Below are 21,099 nucleotides of genomic sequence, written 5' to 3'. Positions count from 1 at the left end.
CCAAACTCCCTAGGAAAATAATCCCTATGCTTCCTTTTTTTTTTTTTTTTTGTAAAATCATTCCTGTCCTAGCTGCTGGTAAGAAATAACTCTTTTGTGTTGGCTGTTATGATGGCTATTCTTGGTAGACAAACTGACTACAAATTAACTAAAACCCAAAGAGTTGCATATACCTGTGAGAAATCTTTCGTAATTAAAACTTAACAAGTGAGAAGACCCTTCTGGATCTTTTGAGGTGATAAGATCCGCCTTTAATCTGGACCACCCCTTCTGGTGGCAAAGGAGCTCCTCCTCCCCTCCCCCTACCTCTGCCCTTTTCTGGCTAGCAAGTTCATTCCTTTACTAGCATAAGAGTCCACTTCTTTGAAAATGTGGTATACAGTGAAGCCCAGCTTAGCCTCATGAACTGAACCATTGGATTCTTCTACTTTTTTTTTCTTGGATTCTTCTACTTTTAATTGGTAGACAGCCTTTGTTGGACTTGCGGGACCACAGCCTGTGAGCCATTCTAATAAATCCCCTTTCTACATGCCTAGAGGGAGAGCGACTCATTTTATCGGAATCTTGACTAATACAGTTGTGTTTTCTCACCTTAACCAGGAAAAGGCTGGCTAAGAATAGTGTTCGTAAGCAGCATTCCTCCTAGAACTATTTCTTTGTAATTATTCAAGTTACTGTGGAGACTACACTTATCATTAGTGTTAATTTGTCAAGAGATAGACCCGAATTTTAGGAAGAAAACTCCTATAGGAATGTATTCACCACCCAGCCTTCTTGTGGGAGAAACACAATTCCATCGCTTGTGGTCTGGCTCCAGCTTTTCTCTCAGGATTGTCCGATGTACCCTTGCCAACCAGGTAAAACGTAGCTGCAGTTCACCTGACCTCACGGTGAACTCACAGAACAAATGTTTGTTTTCTAAATCTCTCCTTAATTGTTTTAATGTCGTGGGCACCCTTCTACCTGTGGGGTAGAAGAAACACTCTACTCCACATGTGCAGTGTAAAGCAGCTATCTTGTGTCGAGGAGGAAGGAGACCTCTCTACCAAGCACAGGAAAACAGACGTGAAGCTATTGGAGGTCAAGGGCAAGGGCTACTGAGATGGAAAAACCTGCAGATCTGGGAAAGATCTTTCTCAGCATCAGGAAATACTGTTTTGTGCTCTTCCTTAAACTTCAACTACAAAGGAGGTACTCTTGTCACTCAGGCCTCATTAGCCAATTAGAACCTGTAGTCGGAGCATCAGTTATAAGAGAGGAGGGCTCTTCCTGGCGCCAGGCTCCAGGCCCCAGGCTCCGTCCTGAAGCTGGGGAAGTAAGTGCCAGTGGTTCTTTGCACGTTCCAGGAGCTGTGAAGGGTGCGTGCGAGCTTGGAAGCCACAGTATGGTGAGCGAGGCGCCGCAGCGTGGGGAGGAGTGGGCTGCTGAACCTCGGGATCCCTTTTGATAGGCGATCCTTGGGACTGGATAGGAACTAGTGACCAGATGTAGCTTTGTATGCAGTCTTTTGCGGTCCCTGTAATTCTCGGTACCTGAGTGGTGGCCTCTGAATAAGTTCACTTTGTGGGCTAAATCTATACAGAGCTTTGGGAACACGAGCAGTGTGTAGAAACATCTTTGTAGTCAACGTCACCATGCTTTTTGTCCACCAGTGGGCGGCAGGATACCATTTTAGTTTCTCTAGCATCTCTAGAATTTCTTTTCTAAGTATTTAACATTTAGGAATAAGATCCACTTGGAGTTAATTTTGTGGATGTTGTAAATGGAATCTTATGCGTTGGGTAGCACGCCATTATTATGCTGAGATGTAGAAGCACAATTGAAAATGGCAAGGATTTACCAGTGCTTAGATGGTAACCACTAAGGGTGGAGCTGCCTCTGAAACACCTGCTCATGAGACCTGTGAGAGATTAAGTGCTAGATCCCCATGCTTGTTCACCAGGATTGCGTAGACATTTGGCTCTAAGTGTAACGAAGGAGACAACCCTGATTTTAAACAGCCACTAGTCCAATGCCCATATTAAAGGACAGGCGTCTAAGAAGCTGCTCAAAGGAGCAGGTAGGGTCCTAACCAACATGACCTCCCATGGAGGCTTGAATATGCCTAGCCCACGGGAAATGGGACTATTAGTTGGTGAGACTTTATTGGAATATGTGTGTCCTTGGACAAAGTTTCTCTCTGTGTATGGGCTTTGAGAGCTCCTAGTGCTCAAGGTACGCCCAGTGCAGAAGAGGCTTTCCTTCAAGCTGGCTGTGGAAGAGGTTTTTTCTGTCTGCCTTTGGATCCAGATGTAGAACTTGGAGCTCTGACTCTAGCACCATGTCTGCCTGCTTGCTACCATGCTTCCCCGATATGATGGTAGTGGACTGAACCTCTTAAATTGTAAGCCAGCCCCAATGAAATGTTTCCTATCTAAGTCTTTCCTTATATAGGAAATTTATCAATGTTTCCTATATGAGTGTTGTCTCTTCACGGCAATGAAACACTAACCAAGACAGTGGCAAATTGATTTCCAAAGTGATTGTACAAGTTTGCACTTCCACCAACAATGGAAGAGTGTTCTCATTACTCCACATCCTTGACAGCATGCCCTGTCCCTTGGGATTTTCATCTAAGCCATTTTGATGGGTATGAGATGGAATCCCAGAGTGGTTTTGATTTTCATTTCCCTGCTGACTAAGGATGTTGAAGATTTCTTTAATTGTCTCTCAGCCATTTATGATTTCTCTGTTGAGAATTCTCTCTCTCTCTCTTTTTTAGCTCTGTAACCCATTTTTAAATTTGGTTGTTTGGTTTGTTTGTGTCTTAATTTCTGCATCCTTTTGACAATGTCCTTTGCCTTACAGAAGGTTTTCAGTTTTATAAGGTCCCATTTATTAATTGCTGATCCGAGCAACTGAGCTGTTGAGGCTCTGTTTAGGACCTTGTCTCCTGTGACAGTGCATTCTAAGCTATTCCCTCACTTTCTCTTCTGTTAGATTTAGGATATCCTGTTTCATGTTGAGGTTTTTGAGCTGCTTGAATTTGTGCAGGGTACTGTTTATCAGTCTACTTGCAGTTTTCTGTATTCAGACATTCAGTTAGACCAGCACCATTTTTTGAAGACACTTTCTTTGTTCCATTGTACAGTTTGTGATTCTTGGTATAAAATTAATTGTCGATATGACTTTACTTCTGGGTTTTTGATTTGATTCCATTGATTGACGTGTGTGTGTGTGTGTGTGTGTGTGTGTTTAAATGACAATACCATGTGGATTTTACTACTATTGTTCTGTAATACTGCTTGAGATCAGGGATGATGATACCTCCAGAAGTTCTTTCATGCTAAAGGATTGTCTTAGCTGTCCTGGGTGTTTGGTTTTTCCGTTTGAAATTCAGCATTGATTTTTTTCAAGGTCTGTAAAGAGCCATCTTGCAGTTTTGATGGGAATTACATTGATGGGAAGTACATCGTTTTTGGTGTGATGCCCATTTTTGCTATGTTAATCCTACCAGTCCAAGAGTATGGGAAATTTTCCCCATCTTCTGATATGTTCTTTAGTTTCTTTCTTCAAAGACTTGACGTTCTTGTCCTGAAGACTTGCTTGGTTAGAATTATGCCAAGTTATTTTATGTAATTTGTGGCTATTGTGAAATGTGTTGTTTCCCTAATTTCTTCTTTAGCCTGTTAATCATTTGTATAAAGAAGGCTACTGATTTTTTTTTAGTTAATTTTGTATCCAACCACTTTGCTGATGGTATTTATTACCTGTAGGAGTTCCTTAGTAAAATTTTGGGGCCCCTTATGTATACTACCATATCGTCTGCAATAATGCTGTTTTGACTTCTTCTCTTCCAATTTGTATCCCTTTGATCTCTTTTAGTGTTCTTATTGCTCTGGCCACATTTCAAGTACTACATTGAATAGATATGGAGACAGTGGGCAGCTTTGTCTTGTGCCAGATTTTTTTTTTTAAGATTTATTTATTCATTTATTATATACAGGAGTACACTATAGCTGTCTTCAGACACACCAGAAGAGGGCATCGGATCTCTTTACAGATGGTTATGAGCCACCATGTGGTTGCTGGGAATTGAACTCAGGACCTCTGGAAGAGCAGTCGGGTGCTCTTAACCACTGAGCCATCTCTCCAGCCCTTGTGCCAGATTTTAATGTGATTGCTTTAAGCTTCTCTACATTTAGTTTGATATTAGCTATTTGCTTTCTGGATATTGCTTTTATTGGGTTTAGGTATGTGCCCTGTATCTGTGATCTCTCCAAGACTTTTATTATGAAAGGGTGGAGGATTTTTTTTTTCAATTTTCTTTTTAGCATCTAATGAAATAATCACATATGGTATTTTTTATTCCTTTTGTTTCTATGTTGCATTACATTGGTGGATTTTCATATGTTCTCTTATTTCTGCATTTGTGTAGTGAAGCTTACTGGATTATGGTGGGTGATGTATTTTGTTTTTTGTTTTTTTTGTTTTTTGTTTTTTGTTTTTGCTTTTGTTTTTGGTTTTTTTTTTTCATTTTATAATACCAGTTTTACCTGGGAACTGGATCAAGAAACGCAAGAAAATTGCAGACCAACGTTCTTTACCCACAGCCACGGAATGACCAGCAGCTCACAGCTCCACTATAGAGCAAAGAGGAACTTGAGAATGCAGGACTAGTTCGGTGTGTGGAAACCAGCTAATATATTCTGCCCTGTGAACAGTCTTTTTTTTTTTTTTTATGTTGGAAGTTGACTTTTTTTTTAATCTTTATTAACTTGAGTATTTCTTATTTACATTTTGATTGTTATTCCCTTTCCCGGTTTCCCGGCCAACATCCCCCTAACCCCTCCCCGTCCCCTTCTATATGGGTGTTCCTCTCCCCATCCTCCCCCCATTACCACCCTCCCCCCAACAATCACGTTCACTGGGAGTTCAGTCTTGGCAGGACCAAGGGCTTCCCCTTCCACTGATGCTCTTACTAGGCTATTCATTGCTACCTATGAGGTTGGAGCCCAGGGTCAGTCCATGTATAGTCTTTGGGAAGTGGCTTAGCCCCTGGAAGCTCTGGTTGCTTAGCATTGTTGTTCATATGGGGTCTCGAGCCCCTTCAAGCTCTTCCAGTCCTTTCTCTGATTCCTTCAACGGGGGTCCTGTTCTCAGTTCAGTGGTTTGCTGCTGGCATTCGCCTATGTATTTGCTGTATTCTGGCTGTGTCTCTCAGGAGAGATCTACATCCGGCTCCTGTCGGCCTGCACTTCTTTGCTTCATCCATCTTGTCTAATTGGGTGGCTGTATATGTATGGGCCAAATGTGGGGCAGGCTCTGAATGGGTGTTCCTTCTGCCTCTGTTTTAAACTTTGCCTCCCTATTCCCTGCCAAGGGTATTCTTGTTCCCCTTTTAAAGAAGGAGTGAAGCATTCCCATTTTGATTATCCCTCTTGAGTTTCATGTGTTCTGTGCATCTAGGGCAATTCAAGCATTCGGGCTAATATCCACTTATCAATGAGTGCATACCATGTGTGTTTTTCTGTGATTGGGTTACCTCACTCAGGATGATATTTTCCAGTTCCATCCATTTGCCTATGAATTTCATAAAGTCATTGTTTTTGATAGCTGAGTAATATTCCATTGTGCAGATGTACATTTTCTGTATCCATTTCTCTGTTGAAGGGCATCTGGGTTCTTTCCAGCTTCTGGCTATTATAAATAAGGCTGCTATGAACATAGTGGAGCATGTGTCTTTTTTATATGTTGGGGCATCTTTTGGGTATATGCCCAAGTGAGGTATAGCTGGGTCCTCAGGTAGTTCAATGTCCAATTTTCTGAGGAACCTCCAGACTGATTTCCAGAATGGTTGTACCAGTCTGCAATCCCACCAACAATGGAGGAGTGTTCCTCTTTCTCCACATCCTCACCAGCTTGCTGTCACCTGAGTTTTTGATCTTAGCCATTTTCACTGGTGTGAGGTGAAATCTCAGAGTTGTTTTGATTTGCATTTCTCTTTTGACTAAAGATGTTGAACATTTCTTTAGGTGTCTCTCAGCCATTCGGCATTCCTCAGCTGTGAATTCTTTGTTTAGCTCTGAACCCCATTTTTTAATAGGGTTATTTGTCTCCCTGCGGTCTAACTTCTTGAGTTCTTTGTCTATTTTGGATATGAGCCCTCTATCTGTTGTAGGATTGGTAAAGATCTTTTCCCAATCTGTTGGTTGCCATTTTGTCCTAACCACAATGTCCTTTGCCTTACAGAAGCTTTACAGTTTTATGAGATCCCATTTGTTGATTCTTGATCTTAGAGCATAAGCCATTGGTGTTTTGTTCAGGAAATTTTTCCAGTGCCCATGTGTTTGAGATGCTTCCCCACTTTTTCTTCTATTAGTTTGAGTGTATCTGGTTTGATGTGGAGGTCCTTAATCCACTTGGACTTAAGCTTTGTACAGGGTGATAAGCATGGATCAATATGCATTCTTCTACATGTTGACCTCCAGTTGAACCAGCACCATTTGCTGAGCATGCTATCTTTTTTCCATTGGATGGTTTGGCTCCTTTGTCAAAAATCAAGTGACCATAGGTGTGTGGATTCATTTCTGGGTCTTCAGTTCTGTTCCATTGGTCTATCTGTCTGTCTCTGTACCAATACCATGCAGTTTTTAATCACTATTGCTCTGTAATACTGCTTGAGTTCAGGGATAGTGATTCCCCCAGAAGTCCTTTTATTGTTGAGGATAGTTTTAGCTATCCTGGGTTTTTTGTTATTCCAGATGAATTTGCAAATTGTTCTGTCTAACTCTTTGAAGAATTGGATTGGTATTTTGATGGGGATTGCATTGAATCTGTAGATCGCTTTTGGTAAAATGGCCATTTTTACTATATTAATCCTGCCAATCCATGAGCACGGGAGATCTTTCCATCTTCTGAGGACTTCTTCAATTTCTTTCTTCAGAGTCTTGAAGTTCTTATTGTACAGATCTTTCACTTGCTTGGTTAAAGTCACATCGAGGTATTTTATATTATTTGGGATTATTATAAAGGATGTCATTTCCCTAATTCTTTCTCGGCTCCTTTCTCTTTTGTGTAGAGGAAGGCTACTGATTTATTTGAGTTAATTTTATACCCAGCCACTTTGCTGAAGTTGTTTATCAGTTTTAGTAGTTCTCTGGTGGAACTTTTGGGATCACTTAAATATACTATCATATCGTATGCAAATAGTGATATTTTGACTTCTTCTTTTCCAACCTGTATCCACTTGATCTCCTTTTGTTGTCAGATTGCTCTGGCTAGAACTTCAAGAACTATATTGAATAAGTAGGGAGAGAGTGGGCAGCCTTGTCTAGTCCCTGATTTTAGTGGGATTGCTTCAAGTTTCTCTCCATTTAGTTTAATGTTAGGTACAGGTTTGCTGTATATGGCTTTTACTATGTTTAGGTATGGGCCTTGAATTCCTATTCTTTCTAGGACTTTTATCATGAAGGGGTGTTGAATTTTGTCAAATGCTTTCTCAGCATCTAATGAAATGATCATGTGGTTTTGTTCTTTCAGTTTGTTTATATAATGGATCACGTTGATGGTTTTCCGTATATTAAACCATTCCTGCATGCCTGGGATGAAGCCTACTTGATCATGGTGGATGATTGTTTTGATATGCTCTTGGATTCGGTTTGCCAGAATTTTATTGAGTATTTTTGCGTCGATATTCATAAGGGAAATTGGTCTGAAGTTCTCTTTCTTTGTTGTGTCTTTGTGTGGTTTAGGTATAAGAGTAATTGTGGCTTCGTAGAAGGAATTCGGTAGTGCTCCATCTGTTTCAATTTTGTGGAATAGTTTGGATAATATTGGTATGAGGTCTTCTATGAAGGTTTGATAGAATTCTGCACTAAACCCGTCTGGACCTGGGCTCTTTTTGGTTGGGAGACCTTTAATGACTGCTTCTATTTCCTTAGGAGTTATGGGGTTGTTTAACTGGTTTATCTGTTCCTGATTTAACTTTGATACCTGGTATCTGTCTAGGAAATTGTCCATTTCCTGAAGATTTTCAAGTTTTGTTGAATATAGGTTTTTATAGTAAGATCTGATGATTTTTTGAATTTCCTCTGAATCTGTAGTTATGTCTCCCTTTTCATTTCTGATTTTGTTAATTTGGACGCACTCTCCGTGTCCTCTCGTTAGTCTGGCTAAGGGTTTATCTATCTTGTTGATTTTCTCAAAGAACCAACTTTTGGTTCTGTTGATTCTTTCTATGGTCCTTTTTGTTTCTACTTGGTTGATTTCAGCTCTGAGTTTGATTATTTCCTGCCTTCTACTCCTCCTGGGTGTATTTGCTTCTTTTTCTTCTAGAGCTTTTAGGTGTGCTGTCAAGCTGCTGACATATGCTCTTTCCTGTTTCTTTCTGCAGGCACTCAGCGCTATGAGTTTTCCTCTTAGCACAGCTTTCATTGTGTCCCATAAGTTTGGGTATGTTGTACCTTCATTTTCATTAAATTCTAAAAAGTTTTTAATTTCTTTCTTTATTTCTTCCTTGACCAGGTTATCATTGAGTAGAGCATTGTTCAATTTCCACGTATATGTGGGCATTCTTCCCTTATTGTTATTGAAGACCAGTTTTAGGCCGTGGTGGTCCGATAGCACGCATGCGATTATTTCTATCTTTCTGTACCTGTTGAGGCCCGTTTTTTGACCAATTATATGGTCAATTTTGGAGAAAGTACCATGAGGAGCTGAGAAGAAGGTATATCCTTTTGCTTTAGGATAGAATGTTCTATAAATATCCGTTAAGTCCATTTGGCTCATGACTTCTCTTAGTCTGTCGACATCACTGTTTAATTTCTGTTTCCATGATCTGTCCATTGATGAGAGTGGGGTGTTGAAATCTCCCACTATTATTGTGTGAGGTGCAATGTGTGTTTTGAGCTTTAGTAACGTTTCTTTTACGTATGTAGGTGCCCTTGTATTTGGGGCATAGATATTTAGGATTGAGAGTTCATCTTGGTTGATTTTTCCTTTGATGAATATGAAGTGTACTTCCTTATCTTTTTTGATGACTTTTAATTGAAAATTGATTTTATTTGATATTAGAATGGCTACTCCAGCTTGCTTCTTCTCACCATTTGCTTGGAAAGTTGTTTTCCAGCCTTTCACTCTGAGGTAGTGTCTGTCTTTGTCTCTGAGGTGTGTTTCCTGTAGGCAGCAGAATGCAGGGTCCTCGTTGCGTATCCAGTTTGTTAATCTATGTCTTTTTATTGGGGAGTTGAGGCCATTGATATTGAGAGATATTAAGGAATAGTGATTATTGCTTCCCGTTATATTCATATTTGGATGTGAGGTTATGTTTGTGTGCTTTCATTCTCTTTGTTTTGTTGCCAAGACGATTAGTTTCTTGCTTCTTCTAGGGTATAGCTTGCCTCCTTATGTTGGGCTTTACCATTTATTATCCTTTGTAGTGCTGGATTTGTAGAAAGATATTGTGTAAATTTGGTTTTGTCATGGAATATCTTGGTTTCTCCATCAATGTTAATTGAGAGTTTTGCTGGATACAGTAACCTGGGCTGGCATTTGTGTTCTCTTAGGGTCTGTATAACATCAGTCCAGGATCTTCTGGCCTTCATAGTTTCTGGCGAGAAGTCTGGTGTGATTCTGATAGGTCTCCCTTTATATGTTACTTGACCTTTTTCCCTTACTGCTTTTAATATTCTTTCTTTATTTTGTGCGTTTGGTGTTTTGACAATTATGTGACGGGAGGTGCTTCTTTTCTGGTCCAATCTATTTGGAGTTCTGTAGGCTTCTTGTATGTCTATGGGTATCTCTTTTTTTAGGTTAGGGAAGTTTTCTTCTATGATTTTGTTGAAGATATTTACTGGTCCTTTGAGCTGGGAGTCTTCACTCTCTTCTATACCTATTATCCTTAGGTTTGATCTTCTCATTGAGTCCTGGATTTCCTGTATGTTTTAGACCAGTAGCTTTTTCTGCTTTACATTATCTTTGACAGTTGAGTCAATGATTTCTATGGAATCTTCTGCTCCTGAGATTCTCTCTTCCATCTCTTGTATTCTGTTGGTGAAGCTTGTATCTACAGCTCCTTGTCTCTTCTTTTGGTTTTCTATATCCAGGGTTGTTTCCATGTGTTCTTTCTTGATTGCTTCTATTTCCATTTTTAATTCCTTCAACTGTTTGATTGTGTTTTCCTGGAATTCTTTCAGGGATTTTTGCGATTCCTCTCTGTAGGCTTCTACTTGTTTATTAATGTTTTCCTGTGTTTCCCTAAGTGTGTTCATGTCTTTCTTGAAGTCCTCCAGCATCATGATCAAATATGATTTTGAAACTAGATCTTGCTTTTCTGGTGTGTTTGGATATTCCATGTTTGTTTTGGTGGGAGAATTGTGCTCCGATGATGGCATGTAGTCTTGGTTTCTGTTGCTTGGGTTCCTGCGCTTGCCTCTCGCCATCAGATTATCTCTAGTGTTACTTTGTTCTGCTATTTCTGACAGTGGCTAGACTGTCCTATAAGCCTGTGTGTCAGGAGTGCTGTAGACCTGTTTTCCTCTCTTTCAGCCTGTTATGGGGACAGAGTGTTCTGCTTTCGGGCGTGTAGTTTTTCCTCTCTACAGGTCTTCAGCTGTTCCTGTGGGCCTGTGTCTTGAGTTCACCAGGCAGCTTTCTTGCAGCAGAAAATTTGGTCTTACCTGTGGTCCTGAGGCTCACGTTCGCTCGTGGGGTGCTGCCCAGGGGCTCTCTGCAGCGGCAGCATCCAGGAAGACCTGTGCCGCCCCTTCCGGGAGCTTCAGTGCACCAGGGTTCCAGATGGTCTTTGGCTTTTTCCTCTGGCGTCCGAGATGTGTGTGCAGGGAGCAGTCTCTTCTGGTTTCCCAGGCTTGTCTGCCTCTCTGAAGGTTTAGCTCTCCCTCCCACGGGATTTGGGTGCAGAGAACTGTTTATCCGGTCTGTTTCCTTCAGGTTCCGGCGGTGTCTCTGGCAGGGGTCCTGCCGCTCCTGGGCCCTCCCCCACGGGATCCCAGAGGCCTTATACAGTTTCCTCTTGGGCCAGGGATGTGGGCAGGGGTGAGCAGTGTTGGTGGTCTCTTCCGCTCTGCAGCCTCAGGAGTGCCCACCTGACCAGGCGGTTGGGTCTCTCTCTCACCGGGTCTGGGAGCAGAGAGCTGCTGCGGGCCGGGATCCTCGGGTGTGGGACTTCCCGAGGCTACTGTTTTAAAAAACAAATTCCCCTGCAGTTTTTGTGTCTGACGTGATTACAGGCATGTAGACAAAGGCAGATATACAGAGAGACTGGATACGTGTGTGGAATGTTCTCTTTACTTAGGTTCTGAGTATTGTATAGGATAGGCCGTTTTCTCACGTTTAGCTTTTCCATTGATGTCCAAAGATCATTTGTAGTAATATTCCGTCAGTAAAAAGTATATCTCCTTTTAAAGTCACAAACAGTATCCTTAAAGATCCCATTTAAAGACAAATCATGGTTATACTCATTTTTATGTGTGTTACTTTGTTTTGAAGATTAAACATGAACACTTGTGGTTGACACTCTTGTAAACAGAGTTTCAGAAACACAATGTGTGCCTGTGGTGGTTATGAGCCATCATAACCATGTGGTTGCTGGGAATTGAACTCAGGACTCTGCAGGAGCAATCAGTGCTCTTAGCTGCTGAGCCACCTCTCCAGCACTCAAGGAAATATATTTTAAACCCAAGCCAGGGCAGCAAAGTCATTTAACAACTCAAGATACTTGCTACTGAGTTCGAGTACTTGCGTTTGATTTCTAGAACTTGGGTGGAGGAAGGTGAAGACAGACACATGTGAGCTGTTCTCTGATTTCCACATGCACATCATGGCATACAAACGCTCAGATTTTTTTATTTATTTATTTATTTTATGTATGTGAGTACACCATTGTCTTCAGACACACCACAAGAGGGCATCACATCCCATTAAGGATGGTTGTGAGCCAATGTGTGGTTGCTGGGAATTGAACTCAGAACCTCTGGAAGAGCAGTTACTCTTAACTGCTGAGACATCTCTCCAACCCCAAGCTGTATCTTTTTAAACGGAAGAAATTAACAAGCCACAGAAAATAGACAAAATATTAAGTAAACAAATTTATGTTTTACAGTTTGAGATTAATACCTTAAATTGTCCCAAGAATTGGCCCTGTTTACCAAAACAACAGTTACTAAGTCTCATGTTATGCTTTCATTCTTTGATTTAATGATAGCTCAGTTTAAAGACTTATGTCAAATTTCGAAAACTTTTCTATTATACTCTGGACATGTTCATGAATGTGAGTTAATTTGGCCATTGCTTTGTGGTGTTTGCTAGGATTTAGTGTGATGTATTTCATTTGCATATAGTAGTAGGCGGGAACTTGAGTTACAGTTAAATAAAACATGCTGATTTTTTGATACTCATCTAGTCTTTTTACGAACCTTTACAACCTTATTATCTCTGTAAAAAAAAAAGGCAATCTAAATAAGTAAAGGTGAGTTGATTTTGGCCACAGTTTCAGAGATTTTCAGGATTTCAGGATTTCAGAGTCCATTCTTTAGATGAATTTATTCTCTGCATTGCTTTTTCTTCTTTTTCTTTTTATATTTTTTATTAGATATATTTCTTTACTTACATTTCAAACGTTATTCCCCTTCCCGGTTTCCTGTCCATAAGCCCCCATTCCCTCCCTTCCCACTCCCCCTATACATCCTCCTTATTGTCCTCCCCCCATATTCCCTTGCACTGGGGGTCTAACCTTGGCAGGACCAAGGGCTTCCCCTTCTCCTGGTGCCCCAACAAGGCTATTCTCTGCTACATACTCTGCATTGCTTTTAATGTGTGTTTTTCTCTCTTCCCCTTTCCTCTTGCTGTCTCTATGTGACTATGGGGAGGCATCCGTGTGTGAAGATGGATGCTTGGAAAGAATATTGGGTGACAGGGGGTAGAGCTATAGGCACTTGTGATATACTGACATGCAGTCTTGTTCAAATTCAAGTCCTCATTACATCATCAAGTTTTCTTACTTACTGGCCGTCCTTAGCCTTGCGATGAGTTTCTAATGTGTTTGATCATTTCTACAATTGATCTTCCAACCATATGACTCTTAACATCTCTAAAGACTATCTGGATAGTATTCTGTGAACTACATAAACATTTTTTGGAAAAATACTTATTTATTTATTTATTTATTTTTTTTGGTTCTTTTTTTCGGAGCTGGGGACCGAACCCAGGGCCTTGCGCTTCCTAGGTAAGCGCTCTACCACTGAGCTAAATCCCCAGCCCCGGAAAAATACGTATTTGATGCTCATTTATATCTGTGTGAATCAATGGAATCATAGAAATCCTGTTATCCAATCTAAAAAAAAGTCTAATAAATTAAAGATGCAAGCTGGTTCCTGGCAGTGTCAGTAGATTCTGAGTAATGGTTCTTAAAAAAATGCGTTGAGCTCAGAAATTTAAGATCCCAAATAAAGAAAGCACCTATGTTTGACCTAACATTCTTGTCTGCAGCAGTACAGAACTAAGGTTGGAGAACAGCAGAAGTCCTTACCGTGTGATTGGATGAGTGTTCATACAATTTCAAGGCTCGGCCTGTAAATGAGTCTGGAGTTTGTATCAGACCTGAGTGAATGTGAGCTGCAAGAGTTAACTCTCTGGCCCAATAAACCAGAAAAGGCTTCATGTGGGCTTACTTAGACAGTGTTTAGATTTCTGGAATCCCCTGTAGCAAACGGTAAGCATCAGTCATGTACAACAATCAGAAAACAGGTGCATACTTTAAAAGATGTCTTCCAGGCCATTTGTAATAAAAAGGCCCCAGAGGACAAAAATAGGTTCCTGAATTTCATGCTTGCTCAAGCTTCCTTCTGTTTTATACATTGTATTCTACGTGTTTCCTCTCACTTTTAAGACATCGATAATTTTAACATTAATGACAGTTCTTAATAGTTTTTGCTGTCGTTTATTAGCTGGCTTGGCTTTGGTGTTCAGACAGGGTCAGGTTGAATTTAGTTAGGAGCTTAACCTGTCTTTACACTCACTGAAGTCTCAGTGTCTTCTGAGAGCTGGGATGAGAGTCATGAACCACCATGCAGTCATTCAATCCCTCGTGATCTTGACTGAGGGTGTTATGTGAGTAAATGCTTGAGCTCCTACCTGTACACCTCTGAAACGATAACTTGGAATCACAATGCAAACAGACCCTTTCTCCATAGAGTTGATTTGGGCAGGCGATTTATACAAATAGACAGTAATAAATAAAATAGAACTAGAATAGAAATTGATATCAAAGATGTGTGGCTGCTGGCTGGACTAATGCGATTTTTGTGGCGTTTTCTGTTTCCAGGTAATTTTGTGAGCAGATGGTGGAGGTTTTTTGAAAACAGGGCTGTAAATGCCATTGAGTTCTGAAATGTCATGGAGGGGCTGTTCTTGTTGAACAGTGGAAGAGCGTTGAGAGAATCACTGACAGTTGAAGGCCGAGTTTCTGGAGTCTCAGAAGGGAACCTAGAAGTATTAGTTATTAAGTCAAGGGCCATTTGTTTAATATTTTGACTCAGAGACTGTGTGTGCTAACTCTGCTGGTCCTGTGGAGGCAGCAGCATCTGTTGAAGAAAACACTACCATGGAATGGTGTTGAGGTCTGTGCTGCTCCAAGGTTTTCCCTGAGGCCATGATTTATGGAGAGAAAAAAAAAGTAGTTCCAGAAGCATGTTTGGCAGAGTCATTAACAGAGCAGGAAAGAGGTAAGCAAGTATGTGTCTAATCTCTGTTGGCCTTAACTGTGGGTGTGATGTGATTAGACTCCATTGTTTCAGCATCTGTTCCTTGTAAATAATGGGCTGCCATTTAGAATTGTGAACCACATGAAATGTTTTCCCCTGTACAGTGCTTTGGGTCAGGTTATTTTGTTAGCCCAAGAGGAATGAGAATAGGCCACTGCTCTATGTGTGGCTCAAAATAAAGAGATCTAGGACATTAATTCATGGAACATCTCCAGCCTCTCCTCTTAAAACATAGTTTGGATAGTGAACCCTGGCACACAAGGCTGAGTCTTCTTCGTTATCACTGAAGTATATTTTTTTACTGCTTCCTAGTGCTTTTCATTCTGATGCCTGTGAATGTGGCAACTGTTAGACCTGACTCGCTTGGCCAGGTAGACAGAGAGTCAGCCACCCACAAAGAGATGAGAAAAATATATAAAGTTATTGACATACACATTTAGGTAAAGATGAGCTAGGGCCAGGTAACAACTTTATATAAATAGGACTGTGGACATTATTGTTCTCCTAACATGGTGATTATTCAAAAACTGATATTGGAATGGAGTGAAGAAGAACTTGAGCATGTGGTAAAATGTCTAAATAAGTTATAAAAAGTTTATGAGAGATAAAACTTTCTGAAAGGACATTTGTCCTGGAAAATGGTAATGATTCCTGATGTCAAAATGGATAAATTATTTCTGATGACAATATGTTTTTTTTAAAAGGTTGGAATTTGACACAGATAACTACTCATTTTATTTATTGGTGGAGATCTTCAACATTGAAATAAAGATACCCAGTTTTGTCTTTTAAACTGGGAATGTAAAGCAAATAAAACAAAGCTTCTCTTTTCCCCTCCCCCAGTCATAAACATAACAGCAATTGACAGTGTTGACTGCCCCACAACCACCAACTTTCTCTGATCACTCACTCTGCATTAATGTTCATTAATGCTTATTCATCTCATATATCTTCTGCAAGTCAAGCCAATTCCCACTCTTTTGACTTATGGGGAAAAGTTCTTTATATTCTGGTCACAACATAATAATCATCTTCTCATGCACTGGCTGGTTGTACTAAACTACAGTATAAGTCATGTTTTTCCTAGTTTGATTTTTTCTAATTTATTTTTTTGCATATGTATGTTTTGTCTTCATGTATGTCTATGTACCACATGCATGTCTGGTACTTGCAGAGGCCAGAAGAGGATGTTGGATCCACTGGACCTGGAGTAACAGATGGTTGTAAAACCTGTGTGTACTTGGAATCAAACCTGGATCCTCTAGAAGAGCAAATCTCTAAATCGTTGAGTCATCTCTCCAGTGCCTTAATATGCTATTTTGATGCTGATGATAGCAATTAATTTATAAGATTTCTTCCATTTATTTAAGAAGACAATGATAGGAGGCTGGAGAGATGGCTCAGCGGTTAAGAGCACTGACTGCTCTTCCAGAGGTCCTGAGTTCAATTCCCAGCAACCACATGGTGGCTCACAACCATCTGTAAAGAGATCCGATTCCCTCTTCTGGTGTATCTGAAGGCAGCTACGGTGTGCTTATATATAATAAATGAATAAATAAATCTTAAAAAAAAACAAAAAAGAAGACAATGATAATTTCAATACACACAGAGAACATACATAGAAGTTGTTGGGAAATGGGAGGTAAATGAGCTGCCTCTTTTCCTAGCAAAGCATACACTGTCTCTCAGAATAGTGTACATGCGAATTTTAGTGCTATGCCGGTTAAAGTTTAATTCATATAGTTGGCAGAGATGACTTGAGATTGGAGATAAAAGAATCGTCCTTGTGTAATGGAAGCTCTGTCATCTGCCTTAATTGGTAACACAGTTTGTTTTCTAAATAAGCCTATGTAGCAATCATTGCTGATAGGTATACGCCAAATTTGCCAAAGCTATAATTGTCAGGCATTACCTTGAAATTTTTACTTTGAAAAAATAACTTTCCCAGAACATGTAGCTGTAAGACAGGATGTGACAGCTGAAGTTTCATTTGGAAGTCGTCAATAGAAGATACAACTAACATAAGCCAAGGTGGTTTCCAAGCCAGACCACACTTCAGGAGTGCAGGGTGGCTATAGATACAATGCTGACACTTTGCTTTAGAGATCAAATGTAAGACCATTACGTACAACACCATAGAAATAGAGCATTAATAGTAGAACATGTGATTAACATTCCATGGCATTGTATGTTGGAAACAAAACAGTCTCATTTAAAATTATGGTAGATTTTTGGTCAACTAAAAAGTTACTGTCACTATCTAAGAGTTGAAGAAAGATGCATTGGTGAAATGAAAATGGCTTCCATAGCCTTGTGTGTTTGAATAGTTGTTTCTCAGTTTGTGGAACTCTTTGGGAAGGATTAGAGGTGTGGCCTTTTTGAAGGAGATGTATCATAGGCATAAGCTGTGAATGCCTCTGGCCATGCCCGGTGTATTCTGTACTTTCTACCTGAGGTTCCAGATGTAAGCTCTCAGTGCTTCCTGTTGCCCTGTGTTTATTGTGCCAGCACCATCTCTAACTGTGGATCTGTAAGCCCAATTTACTGCTTTCTTTTAAAACCTGCCTTGGCCATGTTATGTTTTATCACAGCAGTAGAAGGGGAACTGTATGGGAGTGTTCTGTGGAAGATCAGAATACTGATGTCTCTCCATCCAAGTACAGGAAACCAGGAAGGGGTGTGTTTTAACTGTAGCTCTACAGCGTGTAGCATGAGGTACCTTGAAGGTAGAAGATTCCAAGATGACGAGTGTAGACTGCCATGAGCAACCACATAAGGAACATTCTCATCTACTCCTAAACAGAGTTAGCAATACTAATTTATTCATTAGCTCTCTCTTTTATAGAAGACTGGAAAGCTAGCATTGATGGTCCAAAGGAACATGACTAAGTGCATATGTGAATTTATTAATGATTCAATCTATAGTTTGTCTTAGGGTTCACTACTGTGAAGAGACACCATGACCAAGGCAACTCTTATAAAGGACAAGATTTATTTGGGGCTCTATAACAGGTTAAGATGTTCAGTCCTTTATTATCAAGGCAGGAGTCTAGCAATGTCCCGTCAGGCATGGTATAGGAGGAACTGAGAGTTCTACATCTTGTTCAGAATGCAAAGAGAAGACTGGTTTCCAGGTCTCTAGGGGGAGGACATTTTTTTTCTCCATCTTTATTAAATTGGGTATTTCTTATTTTAGGAGAAGGATATTAAAGCCAACACCCATAGTGACACGCCTACTCTAACAAGACTACACCTCCTAATAGTGCCATTCCCTGGGCCAAGCATATATACAAACCATCACAATTATACATTATAGTATACACAGTGAGTTGAAGTAAGATGAGGTTCTTTGTGAGGTCCTGTCTCAACCAAAGGAAACAAAAATTACATTCACTTTTTAAAATGTTTGGGAATTTTCTTGAGATTAGTTTTATCATGAAAGTGACTAGGTAGACAAAAATGGCCTTGAACTCACGGATATCTGCCTTTGCCTTCTAAGTGCTGGGATTGATGGCTATTGCAAGTGATTTTACGGGCACCAATGGCAGACAACTGAAATGACTTCAGAGGTTTGACACTGTCCCAATTCTCTCATGTTCCTTTCCTCTATTATTCCTCTATTATTCAGTTTTGTTCTTCTGTCCCTCTTTGTGTGTGTGTGAATGTGAATATGTATGTGAATGTGTGTGTATGTGTATGAATGTGTGTGTGTGTGAATGTGTGTATGTGAATGTGTGTGTGTGAATGTGTGTATGTGAATATGTGTGTGAGTATATGAATGTGTGTGTGTGTGTGTGTGTGTGTGTGTGTGTGTGTGTGTGTGTGTTGGCTATATAGCACAGGCTTTCCTCAAAATCAGTGATCTTTCTGTCCCTGTGTCCTACTTGCTGGGATTAAAAAAATGCAAAACCACACCAAGCTTGAAAAATACCAGGTGTTTCTTCCTTCCTCTTTCTCTTCCTCTTCCTCCTCCTCCTCCTCCTCCTCTCCTCCTTCTCCTCTTCTTCCTCCTCTTTTTCTTCCTACTCCTCTTTTTCATCATCTTAAGAAAAAGTACCTCATTTGTATTTTATGTACATGGGTGTTTTGTGCTGTTTATGTGACTTTCCCCTCATTCCTGCCTGGTAAATGTATGCCTGCCTTGGAAGGCAAACTGATGGTACTAGAACTCCTGAAACTGGACTTAGAGATAAATGTGAGCTGCTATATGTCCTGGGATGAAACCTGGGGGGAGGGGCGAATGAGGCTCCCAAGGTTTCCATTCTTTATAATATTTCCTGTCCAAGGCTGCCTAGGTCATTAGAAGGGTGATACTCCCACTGCACATTAAAGAGTTCAATTCATCTGCAACAGAACCAGCTGGAGGCAGGAATACACTCCATAATTGGCCATTTAATGCAATATGATCACTCCTGAAACTGTATACGTACAATCAACAACAACAAAAGACTCAGCTGGGTATAGTCATATAGTAAGAACTTACTCATACATAACAAGGAAGAATTTGGGAAGGAGAGGAGGGAGGACAAGGAGGAGTGCAATAAAGATGCAATAAATCTCAGTGGAGAAGTATAAGAGTAAACTTTAAATTTAAAAGAGAGAGGCTAGCGAGATGGCTCAGCAAATAAAACACTTGGTGTGTTGTCTGGAGGACCCAGGCTCCTTTTCCACAACACAGATGGTTGCTAAGGATGAGCTGTGACTCCAGTTGTTGGTATCTACTTCCCTCTTCTGGACACTCCCGGTACTGCGTACAGACTCAAGCAGGCAAACAGCCATGTAACTAAAATAAAAATGAAGGGTAGAAAATACAGTGTATACATGGGAATAAACCTGGATCCTCTAGAAGAGCAGCCACTTCCCTAAGTTGTTGATCCATCTCTCCAGTGCCTTGACATGCGATTTCAATGCTGCTGATAGCAGTTGATTTACAAAATCACTTTCCATCCATTTAAGAAGAAAAATACCGTTCCTTTTGGTGATGATGTCACAGTCCCGAGACAGACAGCAGCCAGGGTTAGTTAAAGCAACCCCTTTCTGGTCCTACATGGAAGCTGTGGCCTTCCTCTGAGCCAGCTTGCTCAGAGGCAGAAGCTGCTTTCTTCTGAGCATAAAATAGGCTCGGCATAGCTGTTCAGCTAAGTACAGTGTCTACTGTGCTAATTGGTGACTTTTCCTTGATGTTTGCTGTATTTGTGTATCCGTGGGAATTGTCGCATTGGTGCACCTATCTTTTAGAACATACGTCACGATTAACAGGAAGTATTGGCTCCTAAGCAAGCAATGCTCACAGCATTATTTACTTGTGAGGAACCTGCCTGACTCCATTTTGAAAGCAGCAGCCATTATGCTATATTTTTAAAAACAGGTTTCCATTTACTGTAAGAGCTGATTTGCTGTACTTAAGTCTATTTCCTAGAGCCTGACCTGTCTGACCCATGGCCTTCACATATTTTTGAGAACACTCTGATCTCCCCTGACCCTCCTTAACCGCAAACTGACCACATTCCGTTCATTCGTTCATTTTGTCTGTATTTTCTTATTGCCCCATTGTCTGTTTTCTGTAAACCTGTTTGGCAAAAGCTTGTGATTTTACTGCACTAAGCATGGACTCAGGGCTGATCTCTTTGAAGACTTAGCTTGTGATTTTACTACTTAAAAGAGGCACTAGAAATGGATCCAGGACTGACTTCTTTAGCAAGAATTAGGAGTCAGTTGACGGCTAGCTCTTAGGTGCTTCAAGTTTGTCACAAAATTGTGGTAGTAGTTTTATTCCTGGGTTCAGTTAGCATTTGAATTTCAGTTATGACCTTGAGGTTGAACATGCCAGCGACATTTCCTTCTGTCTTTTTTTTTTTTTTTTTTTTTTTTTTCGGAGCTGGAGCTGGGGACTCCTTCTGTCTTCTTAAATAGATTGTATATGTTTCTGCCCAACACTGAGCTAGGAATACCACTAAATCAGGTAGAACTCTCCATGAATTATCCTCCAAACTCCCTAGGAAAATAATCCCTATGCTTCCTTTTTTTTTTTTTTTGTAAAATCATTCCTGTCCTAGCTGCTGGTAAGAAATAACTCTTTTGTGTTGGCTGTTATGATGGCTATTCTTGGTAGACAAACTGACTACAAATTAACTAAAACCCAAAGAGTTGCATATACCTGTGAGAAATCTTTCGTAATTAAAACTTAACAAGTGAGAAGACCCTTCTGGATCTTTTGAGGTGATAAGATCCGCCTTTAATCTGGACCACCCCTTCTGGTGGCAAAGGAGCTCCTCCTCCCCTCCCCCTACCTCTGCCCTTTTCTGGCTAGCAAGTTCATTCCTTTACTAGCATAAGAGTC

At 40.4% G+C, this 21,099-nt stretch overlaps 1 protein-coding gene across 2 annotated transcripts in view; it reads left to right on the top strand.

The window, feature by feature from the left end:
• Window positions 1-1,274: 1,274 nt before the first annotated feature.
• Window positions 1,275-21,099, top strand: part of Poteml1 (POTE ankyrin domain family member M like 1) — a 116,111-nt gene continuing 96,286 nt past the window's right edge. For both annotated transcript variants that reach the window (XM_087589421.1, XM_087589419.1), the window contains exon 1: window positions 1,275-1,387. The gene's annotated coding sequence lies outside the window, so the exon portion shown is untranslated. The remainder of the gene's footprint in view (window positions 1,388-21,099) is intronic.

The sequence above is a fragment of the Rattus norvegicus genome, chromosome 16 (assembly GCF_021556685.1).
Source record: "Rattus norvegicus strain SHRSP/BbbUtx chromosome 16, alternate assembly SHRSP_T2T, whole genome shotgun sequence".
Lineage (NCBI taxonomy): Eukaryota > Metazoa > Chordata > Mammalia > Rodentia > Muridae > Rattus > Rattus norvegicus.
Note: the sequence above shows the minus strand (reverse complement) of the source record. Positions and strands in the feature narration are given on the sequence as shown.